At 42.3% G+C, this 15,543-nt stretch overlaps 1 protein-coding gene across 6 annotated transcripts in view; it reads left to right on the forward strand.

Annotated features, from left to right (window-relative positions):
* MLLT10 (MLLT10 histone lysine methyltransferase DOT1L cofactor) overlaps positions 1-15,543 on the forward strand; it is a 256,506-nt gene that overhangs the window by 15,944 nt on the left and 225,019 nt on the right. The window lies entirely within an intron of this gene.

Consider the following 15,543-nt stretch of genomic DNA (forward strand, 5'->3'; position numbering starts at 1 on the left):
TTTTGAGCTAAAAGTAGGGGAACAGGTCAAAGACAAAATAAAGATCACTTTTACTTTGTACAGATCTCATGAATGGCGTGTGATATTTTGAAGAATTTGCTGCAAAAGACGGCCATGAACACCACAGGACAAAAAAAAAAGAAATGCAAAAAAAAAAATCTGCAAGTGATGAATTGGGGCCTTTGTTTTAAAATCCAAATACTATTGTATTACACATTAGCCTATCAGCTATGTGATCCTCTGATCTTCTGATCATCCTCTGCTCAGTAGGATCAAAATTATGTAGTGATTAAAAGTAAAAGGAAGATGTAGTCACGTACATTTGGACTCAGAATTTTTTGGATTTGCACACCATGTTTATGCCATACTTTATGAGAAATCAAGTTAAAAATGTTTGTGTTTAGGGCCATTACAGGTGACGATAATGCAATAGCATTTCATGGTACATGTTGTTGCTGTGGAAAGTACCCACATAGATCATTATTAGACTAAGTGCAGATTCTAGGTGCTAGGATCATAATTTGGACATTAAAATGCATCAGTAACTCAGTATTACTGTCATACCTCACATCACATTCTGCTTAGTAATTTCATTATTTGTAGGGCTATGTTCACATATGTATTTATTAATTATTCTTGCTTATATAGCACCATCATGTTCCACAATGCTTTACTGACATCATCACTGCTGTCCCCATTGGGGCACACAATCTACATTCCCTAGTAGTTTGTCTTTGGATTTAAACCGGAGGAAGCCCACACAAACACGGGGAGAACATACAAACTCCTTGCAGATGTTGTCCTTTGTGGGATTTGAACCCAGGACCCCAGTGCTACAAGGCTGCAGTGCTAACCACTGAGCCACCATGCTGCCCATATGTATTGGTATTTTCCATTATTCTCCTTCATTAAAGGTGCAGAACATGTAAAAGTCCCGCAGTGCAACATCTGTCACATGACGGACACCAATGGCACCCATTGGACCCTATTGGTCATAATGGAATCTGTCAGGATTGCACCATCATGTCTATGATGTAACTGGACAAAATACTGCAGCACACAGTGTTATTTTGCCTGGGATTATTAAACAATCTCTAATGGAGGTCATTGAATGCAGCATCCTACAGATATGTGAACACAGCCTAAGGAGCCATTCACATGTCCGTGATTTTTCACAGACCGAGAAAATCTCGTAGACATTTCCAATTTTGATCCGAGGGTCGGTCTCTTATGTTTGTGACCCATTCCTGGTTTTGGTTCACAAATATTGATGCAAAGTATTGACATGTGAAAAAGCCTCGGGACTGCTGCAGAGAAACATATGAAAAATCGTTTCATCCAGAAAACTCGGACGATTTTTTTTTTTCTAATTTTCATCAGCTTTTCATCCATGTGCCGTACGGGTGTCCGTTTTTTTTACGTCCGTGTGCCATTTGTCTGACATCCATGTGACATCGGTGTTCGATCCGTTTTCATACGTCTACAGTGAAACATCTACATGATCACATAGTTTCCTAGGTGTATAATAGAAATGTATCTGTAAAAATCGGATGGACTGATTTTTTTCTCACGCACCCATAAGGTCTCAGCCAGACGGCCGTATAACACAGATGATGATTGCATCGCAATGCTCGGACTGGCCGGCGGCTCTCCTGACCCCAGCGTGACAGTATGTATTTCTCTGCAGCTGTCATATTCAGGTCAGGAGAGCCGCGGCCAATCCGTGCACTGCGATGCCATCATCGTCATCCGTGTTATTCTGCGCCCCAAACGTCTCAACTGGGAATTAGATGAAAGTAGTGCGTGCTGCAATTTGTTTCTCGCAGACCGTCGGACCAAGAAGAAAACAATTGTTCATCTGAACAGCCCTATTGAATAACATGGGTCAGTGTGCTGTCTGATTAAAAATTGGACAGTACCCCACCAATTTATACACTCATCTGCATGAGCCCTGAGTCTAAAAATACTCTACAAAAGCAACAAAAAAAGTCCAAAGTCTACAGTATTGCAAAGGAAAAAAGTAGCCTAAAAAGTTGTTAGAAACACAAACGTAAAATAAAAGATGCATCTATAAAAGTATATGTAAAAAATACAAGACAAATGAAGTGTAAAATGTGGACAGAAGAAGAATATAGAATTTACAGAATAACTAAAGCAAGTCTTGACCTGGTAAGACCGTCAGATGTTAAATGTGTCCTTTTTCTCTCCGCACAGAGATATGGAACGATTAATTATTTTATGTATGTAGCATTCATGTAGGAAATTAAATGTATTTTTATGCCATTTCAATAACATTTATTAGTCTTTATACATTTCACAATAAACACAACAGACAATGTAGAAGTTCAGGACTTCATTTACTGCTGACTATTTACATGAACATTTACTGGTGACTACATGAACTTTAATGTTTTCCCTTTGTCTCTATTTTGTGCTATCGGTTCAGCAGTTCCACCAAAACGTAGTTATGCGGTTGTCATGTGGTTGTCGTCTTTCTGTTTTGCTGAGTTTCTTTTTGTTTTTCTTCTATTTTTCAGTTAAAAGGTTGAGAGCAAAGCAGGGTGTATGTATGTGTGTGTATATATAGATTAGATAGGTGTATCTCTGGGGTGGATGAGCATGTTTGTAACGTCTGATAAACAGCACTGCTTCCTCCTCTCACCCACAAGCGCACAGGAAAGGGGTTTACACTCAGTTCCTGTTGAATATTAGCAGATTAACTACACGAAGGCGCAGAAGCTCTAAGCTTTGTGTTCTGCACTGCTGCAACCCCACATGGTATTATAATTAAGGGTAGAGGGTGAAAGCTACAAGGAGCGTCTAAACCTGCGGTCACCGTATACTAACAAACTTTTCTCAACGCTGGGGGGGGATTTTATGTTTATATGACTTTTTTTTGTTTGTTTGTTTACTTCTTCAGAAGAATATCTCATGATCTTAACCCGCTCACCCTCTTCTCTTGTTCCTGATCCGGCTCATTTTCATGGTTTTTCATAAATGCAGTTTAAAGAGCTATAAAAAATTTTCTAGTTCAGATATTCAAGTAATTTTTGCATCTTTTTGTTGTGATACATGAGGTTTCATTTTTATGTCTCTGTCTTATTCTCTGTTCTTTTTTTGCTGTTATCGGGCGATATCAGTGTATAAATTAGGGAAATAACTGTCCGTTTTTCACATTTTTTTATGACCACACAAGACCGCTAAAATAGATTTAAGAAACGTGTTCCCCATAACGAAAACAAATATTTTTATATATTGGACACTTTTTTCTTTTGTACGGGTCGGGATTAGTAACAGCGATTTGGATTGACAGTGATATTGTTATTTATTTTTAAAATTTCTTCATTTACTTTTCATCTGTTTCTGTTTTTATTTATTTTTCATTTATATTACATTTTGTGCCCCACCATAAGGTCATAAAAGACCTTTTGGGGTGGGATTTCAATATTTCATTATTTCTATTTTCAGCTTATTTCCCCTGTAACTTGGGCTGGTATATTAGCCACAGTTACAAGGGAAATACAGCTTCCTGGCTTCAAAACAGAGCTGTCTGGGTCTTCTGTTTCCTCCCTATACACAGTAATTGCATGATCACCACTTACTTAGTGCTGTATTGCAGTGATGGAGAAAGCACAGATGGTAGTAGACCATTTCTGCCTTCTCTATGGGACAGAGACAGCCAGATCACTTCTTCCGTAGCTACACAATCGAGTGTAGCTGCCCTGCTATGCAGTGACGTTCTAGAATATTACTGCCGTCCAATCTGATGCTGGGGCGTGCTAAGCTGTCATTGTCTGGTGTGACAGTCTAGCCGTCCAATCAGGACCAGGGCGTGCCGAGACTTCATCCAGAGTAGTTACCTGCCTATTTAACCAGCTCTCTGCCTTTGATTGCTGCCAGTTGTAGCTTTGCTCATGAGGTGTGTTCTTTGCTCCTTGCCTGGTATTCTCATCTTTGCTGCCCGACCTTGGATTTGCCTTGACCATCCCTTTGCTACCCTCTTGGAATTCTGACCTCGGACTGTTTCCTGACAATGACTTTGTCTCACCCCTATGTCTATGACATACTCTCTTGGCTTTTGACCTCGGACCTCTTGAGTACCCAGCCTTACGGCTTGTCCGTGAGCAGTGACTAGCGTCACAAACAGAAATAGCCATATAACCACTAGTGGTGAAAGTAAGGACTATTAGCTTGTAGAGTGACACATTATATCTGCATCCAGAGCCGTTTGGGGGTTTAGATGTAGTGAGAGGAGATATGGCGGAGCTGAAGGGCATTTGGTGAATTCTTCTGTGCATAGTTGGTTTAGCTGCATATTATAAAAACTCACATTACCTTAAATTAAATTACAACCTCCACCCTGCTGCATCTGTATCAAATATATTACCTGTTACACATTCACGAAAGCCAAAAACAGATTGCAATAATTTAAGATGGGGCGTAATTAAAGTAACCCAGTGCAAGCAGTGATTCCCAAATGAAGGTAGGTTGGAAGACATATGTCCATAAAGGCACCTTGTCCGGCTGCTGTGGAGCTCGTGGATATGGTGACTAAAGCTCAAAGATGGGCCCCATGTTCTTGGGGGCACTACAGGGGTGCTTCATATGCCAGTTTTGAACCTATAGCCCCCTGGAATAAGATGCATCAAATTTATTTTGCATGCCAAGTAATAAATTTGTCACCTTTTGGGGGATATGTGCATGTCAAAAAATGAAATCTAAGACTGCCATGAATTGGTGTAGACTTCAGCTACTGTGTATACCAGTTTCTGCCATATATTTATACTAAGTTAGTTGCGAAGCTGTCGGCTACAGCCCCTTTTGCAAAGGGCAAAAGGGCAATAAGTTGGGAATGTTGACAAATTTTTCAATTTTTTTTTTTTACCAGAAAACTGGTGTAGAGAATGATTAAGTTCACCATTCTGAACCTACACACAGCTCTCTCCTTACAATTGCATTTCAGCCTGACCTGAGAACAGGGAGGAAATACCATCCGTGCAACCTGTGCAGCGGCATAGGGAACCAGCAGGTAAGGGGCCACTGTCACCTCTAAATCAGCTTCCTTCTGACTACTGCAGCTACTGGGGTGCTGATTATTGAAGCTCACAAATGCTGAATTCCCAGACAGACATATGATTATCATAGATTGTGGGGCCCATGACCTTGCACAGGCGCCCTATGCTATCCGTGTTTCCGCCTGCTGGAGGACCACACGTTCCAATGAGTAGTAGAAAAACAAGAGCTGGACCCTCCTGACACAAGATGAAGAGATTTTGTGCTAGCAAGGGCTTGATTGAAAATATTGGCATGGCTTGGAAAAACTAATTATACATGGAGATAAGATGTGTTCCTATGGGAGGGATGCAGTCAACAGAAGGCAGACATAGGATTTAACAGATACCTCATATTTGGGTAGGTCAGAGCTTGACTGGCAAATGAATGGGTTAATCAGCCATATATTAGGGATTTTAGAATGCTTGGTGTATGATGGGTGCCAGTGACATAGGTGGATTAATCTTGGCTGCGATCGGTGAACTGGTTTGGGTTTTTATTGGTGGGATGCAGATGAGTTGTACAACATAAATTATTATTATTGTGCATTGCTTATATACTGTAGCACCATCATATACCGCAGTGCTTTACAGACATTATTATTACTTTCCCCACTGGGGCTCACAATATAAATTCCCTATCGGTATGTCTTTGACAGATGGGAAGAAACTGGAGAAAACCCACACAAACATGGGGAGAACATACAAACTCCTCGCAGATGTTGTCCTTGGTGGAATTTGAATCCAGGACCCCAGCGCTGCAAGGCTGCAGTGCTAACCACTGAGCCACCATGCTGCCCTATATATAGTACAGTGCTAACCACTGAGCCACCGCGCTGCACTATATACAGTACAGTGCTAACCACTGAGCCACCGTGCTGCCCTATATACAGTACAGTGCTAACCACTGAGCCACCGCGCTGCACTATATACAGTACAGTGCTAACCACTGAGCCACCGTGCTGCCCTATATACAGTACAGTGCTAACCACTGAGCCACCGTGCTGCCCTATATAGAGTACAGTGCTAACCACTGAGCCACTGTGCTGCCCTATATACAGTACAGTGCTAACCACTGAGCCACTGTGCTGCCCTATATACAGTACAGTGCTAACCATTGAGCCACCATGCTGCTCTATATACAGAACAGGGCTAACCACTGAGCTACCGTGCTGCTCTATATACAGAACAGTGCTAACCACTGAGCCACCATGCTGCACTATATACAGTACAGTGCTAACCACTGAGCAACCGTGCTGCCCTATATACAGTACAGTGCTAACCACTGAGCCACTGTGCTGCCCTATATACAGTACAGTGCTAACCACTGAGCCACTGTGCTGCCCTATATACAGTACAGTGCTAACCATTGAGCCACCATGCTGCTCTATATACAGAACAGGGCTAACCACTGAGCTACCGTGCTGCTCTATATACAGAACAGTGCTAACCACTGAGCCACCATGCTGCACTATATACAGTACAGTGCTAACCACTGAGCAACCGTGCTGCCCTATATACAGTACAGTGCTAACCACTGAGCCACCATGCTGCTCTATATACAGAACAGTGCTAACCACTGAGCCACCATGCTGCACTATATACAGAACAGTGCTAATCACTGAGCAACCGTGCTGCCCTATATACAGTACAGTGCTAACCACTGAGCCACCATGCTGCTCTATATACAGAACAGTGCTAACCACTGAGCCACCATGCTGCTCTATATACAGAACAGTGCTAACCACTGAGCCACCATGCTGCACTATATACAGTACAGTGCTAACCACTGAGCCACCATGCTGCTCTATATACAGAACAGTGCTAACCATTGAGCCACCATGCTGCTCTATATACAGAACAGGGCTAACCACTGAGCTACCGTGCTGCTCTATATACAGAACAGTGCTAACCACTGAGCCACCATGCTGCACTATATACAGTACAGTGCTAACCACTGAGCAACCGTGCTGCCCTATATACAGTACAGTGCTAACCACTGAGCCACCATGCTGCTCTATATACAGAACAGTGCTAACCACTGAGCCACCATGCTGCACTATATACAGAACAGTGCTAATCACTGAGCAACCGTGCTGCCCTATATACAGTACAGTGCTAACCACTGAGCCACCATGCTGCTCTATATACAGAACAGTGCTAACCACTGAGCCACCATGCTGCTCTATATACAGAACAGTGCTAACCACTGAGCCACCATGCTGCTCTATATACAGTACAGTGCTAACCACTGAGCCACCATGCTGCTCTATATACAGAACAGTGCTAACCATTGAGCCACCATGCTGCTCTATATACAGAACAGGGCTAACCACTGAGCTACCGTGCTGCTCTATATAAAGAACAGTGCTAACCACTGAGCCACCATGCTGCACTATATACAGTACAGTGCTAATCACTGAGCCACCATGCTGCACTATATACAGAACAGTGCTAACCACTGAGCCACCATGCTGCCCTATATACAGTACAGTGCTAATCACTGAGCTACCGTGCTGCTCTATATACAGTACAATGCTAATCACTGAGCAACCATGCTGCACTATATACAGTACAGTGCTAATCACTGAGCAACCGTGCTCCTCTATATACAGTACAATGCTAATCACTGAGCAACCATGCTGCACTATATACAGTACAGTGCTAATCACTGAGCTACCGTGCTGCTCTATATACAGTACAATGCTAATCACTGAGCAACCATGCTGCACTATATACAGAACAGTGCTAACCACTGAGCCACCATGCTGCCCTATATACAGTACAGTGCTAATCACTGAGCTACCGTGCTGCTCTATATACAGTACAATGCTAATCACTGAGCAACCATGCTGCACTATATACAGTACAGTGCTAATCACTGAGCAACCGTGCTGCTCTATATACAGTACAATGCTAATCAATGAGCAACCATGCTGCACTATATACAGTACAGTGCTAATCACTGAGCTACCGTGCTGCTCTATATACAGTACAATGCTAATCACTGAGCAACCATGCTGCACTATATACAGAACAGTGCTAACCACTGAGCCACCATGCTGCCCTATATACAGTACAGTGCTAATCACTGAGCTACCGTGCTGCTCTATATACAGAACAGTGCTAACCACTGAGCCACCATGCTGCACTATATACAGTACAGTGCTAACCACTGAGCCACCATGCTGCCCTATATACAGTACAGTGCTAATCACTGAGCTACCGTGCTGCTCTATATACAGAACAGTGCTAACCACTGAGCCACCATGCTGCCCTATATACAGTACAGTGCTAATCACTGAGCTACCGTGCTGCTCTATATACAGAACAGTGCTAACCACTGAGCCACCATGCTGCACTATATACAGTACAGTGCTAATCACTGAGCAACCATGCTGCACTATATACAGTACAGTGCTAATCACTGAGCAACCGTGCTACTCTATATACAGAACAGTGCTAACCACTGAGCCACCATGCTGCACTATATACAGTACAATGCTAATCACTGAGCAACCATGCTGCACTATATACAGTACAGTGCTAATCACTGAGCTACCGTGCTGCTCTATATACAGTACAATGCTAATCACTGAGCAACCATGCTGCACTATATACAGTACAGTGCTAATCACTGAGCTACCGTGCTGCTCTATATACAGAACAGTGCTAACCACTGAGCCACCATGCTGCACTATATACAGTACAGTGCTAATCACTGAGCAACCGTGCTTCCCATGCTACAATATAACATTACACAAACTGGCCCATGGTATTCTTAAAAGAGAAAAAAAACATATCCTCATCTTCCGGATCCTGCTGTTCCCCCGCACAGCATCCTTTGCTAGTCTCATCGCCTCCTCTTCCAACAGGGGAAGTCACGTGACCACTGCAGCCAGTCAGCGGCCAATGATTGGTTGCAGTCTTTCGGCTGAGGTGTTAGAGCTCGTAGGCGGGCTTTTTGTTTGGTTCAGACGAAATATCAATATCTGACCCAGTGGTTTCTGATTGGCTGCAGCGACCACAGGACGTTGCCTGCTGGATGAGAAAGCAAAGAGACTGATAACAAACATGACCAGTGGTGCAGAGGAACGGCGGGGGTCCGCGAGCTATGTTTTTTGTTCTTTGAGGGTTACCATGGACAGACCTGTGAAAAAAACAAATAAAACAGAGCACAACAGATATTTGGCATCGTTGATCTTGTCCCCAAAAGGTTTAGATGGTCAGTAGAAAATGGTTTAAATCGGCATTTACTGACGTCCAAAATCTGTAGGGTTTGTTCAGTTGAACAGAGGAGATAACACAGGAGAGTTTATCTCTGGTTATTAACAATCAGGAAAGTGCGCCGCTTATCTCCGAAGAGATGAGGAACTGAATGTTGAGAGGTGAGAATCAATAAGGAATAGAAAGTGTGCTGTCTTTGTCTTGAGGATTGGAAGTCAAGTTAAACCTCTGTTCACATCTCCAATCAGAGCCCCCATTACACATCCAGCCAAAAACACCAAACAGGGAGGGGACGCCATGACGGGGACATTGGTTTTCACTATGAGACGTCACTGTCCATGCTCTACTCCGATGATGGAGCAAATCAACAAAAATGAAGAATGCAGATGTGAACACAGCTCAAGATGGTGTGAGATGTGGACAGCATTGGTGCTTTTCTCTGTTTTAGAAAATAAACTCTATTCGTTATCATTCCCATGAAGCATTTCAGAGACCTCTAATCTATTTTTCTTTCAAAGATGAATAGTTATCAAGTTTTATTTTATTTTTATTTTGCACAATTTTTAAAGGAGACTTTCTAATTTATTGCATTTAAATTATTTAAAAGAAAAAAAAATTGGAATTTCCATATAAAACAGTGTGTAACGCGGGCGTGACTAAACAACTACCTGTTTTTTTGCTCCTGGTGGTGAGGATAGGCTTGGCAACAGGTAGTTACCAGACGTCCCTCCAGGGCAGTCCCCGGTCAGAGCAGGTATGCGAAGTACAGGAGTGTGAGACAGAAGTGTAGTTAAACAGTCCAAGGTCGGGGCAGGCAGCACAGGGTCAGAATACGTAGCCAGTCAGGAGTGGAGAAGTCAGACAGATCAGGGAAAACAAGCCAGGTCGGTAACAGGAGAGTCAAATCAAACATGCACCAATACGGATACCCAGAGACAGACTGCCACTAGGAACCTAAGCTCAGACAAAGTTGAGGAGGAAGGAGCGCCCTAATATATCCCTTACCTGGTAGAGCATAGGCTGGGGAAGACAAACCCTGCAGGACACAGTGGGGTTAAATTCCTGCAGGATCTGGCCACACCTCCCTGTAGCCAGGTGGAGACAGCAGGGATATGCAGCAGAGTTTGGAAGGGCTGTATGAGGACTCATCTCAGCGGCCTGACACAAGGAGGAGCGGAGCGGCGAACGCAGTGAGTAGGATGGTGCGTAGAAGGCGTGTGAGTCACCGGCTTGACACACTGAGCCGCTCCCAAAAATGAGACCTGACAGAAACTCTTCTCCTTTCTCTGGATATCCCACCAGCCTTTCAAATAAGATGTTACCTGTCTGGTGTTGTTTCCTCATCTGTACTGACAAGGAAAGCACTAGAGAAGAAGCTGGGCAAGACAGAAGGTGCCTCTTTAGAGCCGTGTTAATGAATTCAAAAGGGTGGACAAAGGCGGAAAATATGGATATAATTTCAAGAAAAAAGTTAGAACTTGAACATTGAGTTATTGTTAGGGCTGGATTCAGGTTGATAGAAGCCTATGGGCAAAATATTTGGTGTAGGCGCCATCCTATTTCTGAAATCTGAACCCCACTTAACCTATTATTATCAGAGCCATATATAAAGTAAGTGTGTCTACCGAAGTCTATAGGAGATATGGAGGTAGCCAAATCAGAGATGGTTGTTAGTGGAGGTCCTAAATGTCCTCCAAAAAAATATTGTGCATAAGGTAAGTATACTCCAAGTAATTGATTAAGATAGAAAAAATTTCCAAAGTTATAGGATTGTTCTGCTGATGGAAAAGGGTTCATCACTGAATCGAGAGAAGGATCTCTGTAGCGCGATGGTGCAGGAGACACAATAACTTCTCATAATGGAGATACTGATTTTAGCTTTAGTCTGAGTGCTTTGTGGGCTCCCTCCATTAGTAGATCTCTTGAAGAATTAGACGGCTGCAAAGCCAGACAGTGCTAGTTAAGAAAAGGTTTCAGGCGGTATTGTCAGGATCTCAAATTGGTGATCTATTGATTGCTATTACAGGCCTGGATATAATTTGTTCCAGTTTTCGGTCTGGCCAGAGACAAAGCGAGTAAATAAAACGCATTCTGTACATTGATCAATTAATCAATACATTGATTTCAACTTTAACTGTGTTAATCTTACATTAAATGCCGGGTATTGCGCCACCGGTGGTAAATAACCACCATAAATGTGAAGTGTTGTGTGCCGGTATAGCACATACGACATAGCTGTGTATAGTGAAAGTCATAAAGTATTATCTGAGCAGTGCGGACTACGGACATTTATGAGATATGGACAATGATAATTTATCTGGTCTACTAAGCAAACCGTGTAGCCCCGGTAAGGCTTCGTGCACATGACTGCACTGATATAAGGACTTAAATAACGAGATAAGTAGGACGTGAAGTATAAACGGTTTTGTCTGTGTCTGGATCATTTTTTGTCAGTATCGTGGATATTTTTTAAAGCTTTTTTTGTGGCCTCATCAATATTTCCGCCCGTATTTCCTCCCATTTTAAAGATGCTAAAAAAAAAGATCTTGAATGCAGACGTCTCTCAAAGCTAAAAAATAAAATTGTTGTGAATTTTCTTTGTTAATACTGTTTTGAAAATCTATGGTAGAACTTTGTCTGATGGAGCTGTGTGGACTCATTACGGACATGGATGTGGACGTGCATTGCTCCATGGACTGACTCCGAAATATGGAGCAGCAAAAGAGGCAGATGTGCCGCGCTCACAAGGCCCAATAATAGACAATATATTTCCACTAAAAATGTAGTAATAGCCAAGCATTTTAAAAGGGTGCTCCAGGCATATAGTATTTGATTACCTATTCTTGGGATAGGTTATCAAAGTCAAATTGATGGGGGTTCAACAGCCAACACCCCCAACAATCAGATATTATCAGCTCTAACAGAGATGTGTAGTGGCAGCTGCCAGGCACTGCAGAACAGCTCCTATTCACTAATGATAGCTGATCAGGGGGGTGCCAGGTGTAAGATTGCAACCAATTTGATATTGATGACCTATCCTTAGGGCAGATGCAGATGCCCGTAGGTTCTCTCATCTGAGAGAATCGGGTCGATAATGCAAATGACACTCTAATCAAACTCTGATCAGAGTGTGATCACAGTGTGATCTGATTCTCTCAGTTGAGGAGAAGATGGAGAAAAACAATTCTCCATCTTTTCCATTGTGTCAGTCCGTGGAAATCGGACTGCACTCAGATGTCCTCCGAGTGTAGTCGGATGGTTTCCATGCACTCATTGACTTGCATGGCCGAGTGCAATACGAGTATCGTATCAAACTCGGTCATGCTGCAATGTTTTCCTTGGATAGACTCTGACGAAAAATTATGACAAGTGCATAGCCCCATAGACTAACCTTTGAATGGGTGCGATTAGATATTTTGGCAGATCGCACTCGGACTGAAAATACTCTCGTCTGCACCTGGCCTAAGGATAGGTTAACAATATCATATAACCGGACAACCCCTTTAAGTATGTTAGTTTTTCTTACTAGAAATATTGATATTTTTCATATTTTTTGCAATGGACCTTTTGCAACAGTGACAATAGAAGATGCAGCCTTATTGGTTGTTGTCACTGAATTATCTACTCAGGTAATGATGGGGTACTTTAAGGTCTCATTCACAAATCAGTTTTTTTCACGTGTGAAAAAAACTGAGTTTCATCAGTGATTTTGGTCAGAGTTTGGTCATAAGAACTTGATCAGAACTTGGTTTGAGTTTTATGACTTTTTCTCGTTTCTTAAAAAAACAAAAATAACCCAAAAGTCTCTCTATTCTTTTACTATCTAACAGTTCATGAAAATCGGACCACACTCGGATGGCATTCAAGTGCTTTCCAATTTTTTTACGGACCCATAGATTTGCATCGCCGATTGGTTCAAAATTGGATGTGTCTCCGTGATTTTGCACGGACCGCTTGTTCTGTAGAAAATCATGGACATGTGAATGGCCCTATTCACTCATTTTATAGGTATGAGTGCTATATGTGAAAAATAAAAATAGCACTCGCAATAAAAAAACGGACGTCTGAATGAAGCTTTTTAGCGTTAGTTTTACACGTCTTTCTTTATCTTTTCTCTTGCCCAGATCTAGGGAAGCGTGGAGCACGATGATCAGCTTTTAAAAAAACAAACATTGTTAATGGTATTTGTGCTTGCGTACGAATGTATTGAATTTGTATATTGAACTGTCCTTAAAGGGTCCTCACCACCAATGGTGTCATGTGTACACGTCCCTGGCAGGTTCTCTGCCCAAGACCTATTCTAGAAGAACTGAATAGAATAGTGTTGATTAGAGATGGGCGAATCGTTTGAAATTCAAATTTGCCAAATTTTCCCAAAAAATTAGTCTTGCAGAAAATAATTTTACATGAATCTCAACACTGGAAAGAGAAAGAAGAGGAGAGAAAAAGAGAGAGATATCAATATGACGTGTATATTCCGCTTACTCAGTGGAATCTGGAGATGGAAACCAATTCTCCCTTACAAGTTTCCAGTCCTGTGCCCGTCTGTGCTCCACTGGCACCGCTGATCTGTGACGGCCCCGGTACTGACCACCACTGTACAAGGAATGATAATCTGCTAGATGTCATAGCTGGAGGACATTATGTGGAGGCCCTAGCGGCAAAGCAAAATTATGTTTTTTTTTTTAACTGTTATTGTTCTTTGCAAATCGCGAATCGTATCTTAAAGTGTTTGAACTCACGCGGTACTGCAAATTTGACTCAAACTAGATCCTTCGCGGATTGATCCGCTCATCTCTAGATTCCTCTGTAGGTTAATAAAGATATTTAATACCACTCTAACCTCTAATTCACTCATACATGGCCATTTTTTTTTTTACTAGGGCTGAGCAGACCTGTGGAAGTCCGAGTTCTGGTGTCTGACCCAAACTTTATTCCAAAGTTTGTATTGGGTACCAGACCTGTACCTGAACTTGCACCAGAACCAGAACTCCATTGAAAACAATTGTGACCCAAACTTTTGAGAGCTGGAACATTCTCTTTCTCTCTCACTGACTTCCCCCGGAACTTCTGGGAGAAGTTCGTGTTCGGCGTTTCGCACTGGGCACTGACTGTCCGGTACGAACCCTGAACTTTTAAGTTTGAGTTCGCTCATCTCTACTTCTCGAGTGTAAATTTTTTATGGCATAATGAAATTTTGTGATTCCACACACAAGATATTCATGAAAGTCAAACTTATACTGTATACCGCTTGGAGTCTTCACTAAAACTCTCCGTCTCAATTACGTTATTTTTTTTAACAGTAAGAATAAGGCAGTATGGAGCCTATTAATGCCATCACAATGATAAAAGTCTCTAAAGGGACTTCAATGGGTCATTGGTCAGTCACCGACAATTACCATTTCTTCCTAGAGTATAGTAGTCTATGTAAAGCGCAGCAGCTAAGAAGAGCTTGTCATCGGCTGCTGCACTCTGCATAGGCAGCGATTGTGATAACAAAACTCTAAGGATAGTAAAGTGAGCTTTGTCATATTGGTCGCTGCCTATGCAGAGCGCAGCAGCTGATGACAAATTCATCTTGACTGCAGCTCTCAGCAAAAGGCAAAGAACGTTGGGTCCATTTTATGATGGATTCATCAGTGTCATGGCTTCAGTTATAAATATTAGTGTGAACAAAGCCTAGTGCAATACCAACACTAAGTCAATGATACAAGACAGTCAACAACTTACAAATTCTTTACGTTTCCAAAATGTCATTGTGTTATTTGTAATCCATTTTCTATTTTCCATAAAGCACTGATACCGACTGACTGCTGGCCTGTAAATGTCTGAGCATTTATCTGCCGTGTATATATACTTTTTTTTAGCTATGCTCACAGGAAATTAGCTCTGTCAGGCCACGGTCTGTTTTCTAGTTACATGCCCCCATTCATGCACACCAAGATGATTGCAGAAGCTGACGAGAATGGTGATGAACCAGTGAACAAGTGCTATCTGACCTAGCGCTGCCTATTAGCTTGCTTTTTTAGGAAGTGGGGGCTGGCCCTTTAAATATATAACTTTAGTTGGAGAAGTTTGTGAGTGCATCGGTTACTGCACACCTGTGAATTCCTGCACCCATCTTGACAGTTAGTTTGATCAAGCTGATAAAACCTATTATAAATCTTACCTCAAAAAGGTAGAAGTAACCGGCTGCGCTCCTAAAATAGTCTGTAGAAAACCACAAAGCAAGCAAAGATCAACCCATTCATAGCAGGGAGGAAGC

The sequence above is a fragment of the Phyllobates terribilis genome, unplaced genomic scaffold, assembly GCF_046119375.1.
Source record: "Phyllobates terribilis strain yellow unplaced genomic scaffold, ASM4611937v1 Scaffold_4__5_contigs__length_816908805, whole genome shotgun sequence".
NCBI lineage: Eukaryota > Metazoa > Chordata > Amphibia > Anura > Dendrobatidae > Phyllobates > Phyllobates terribilis.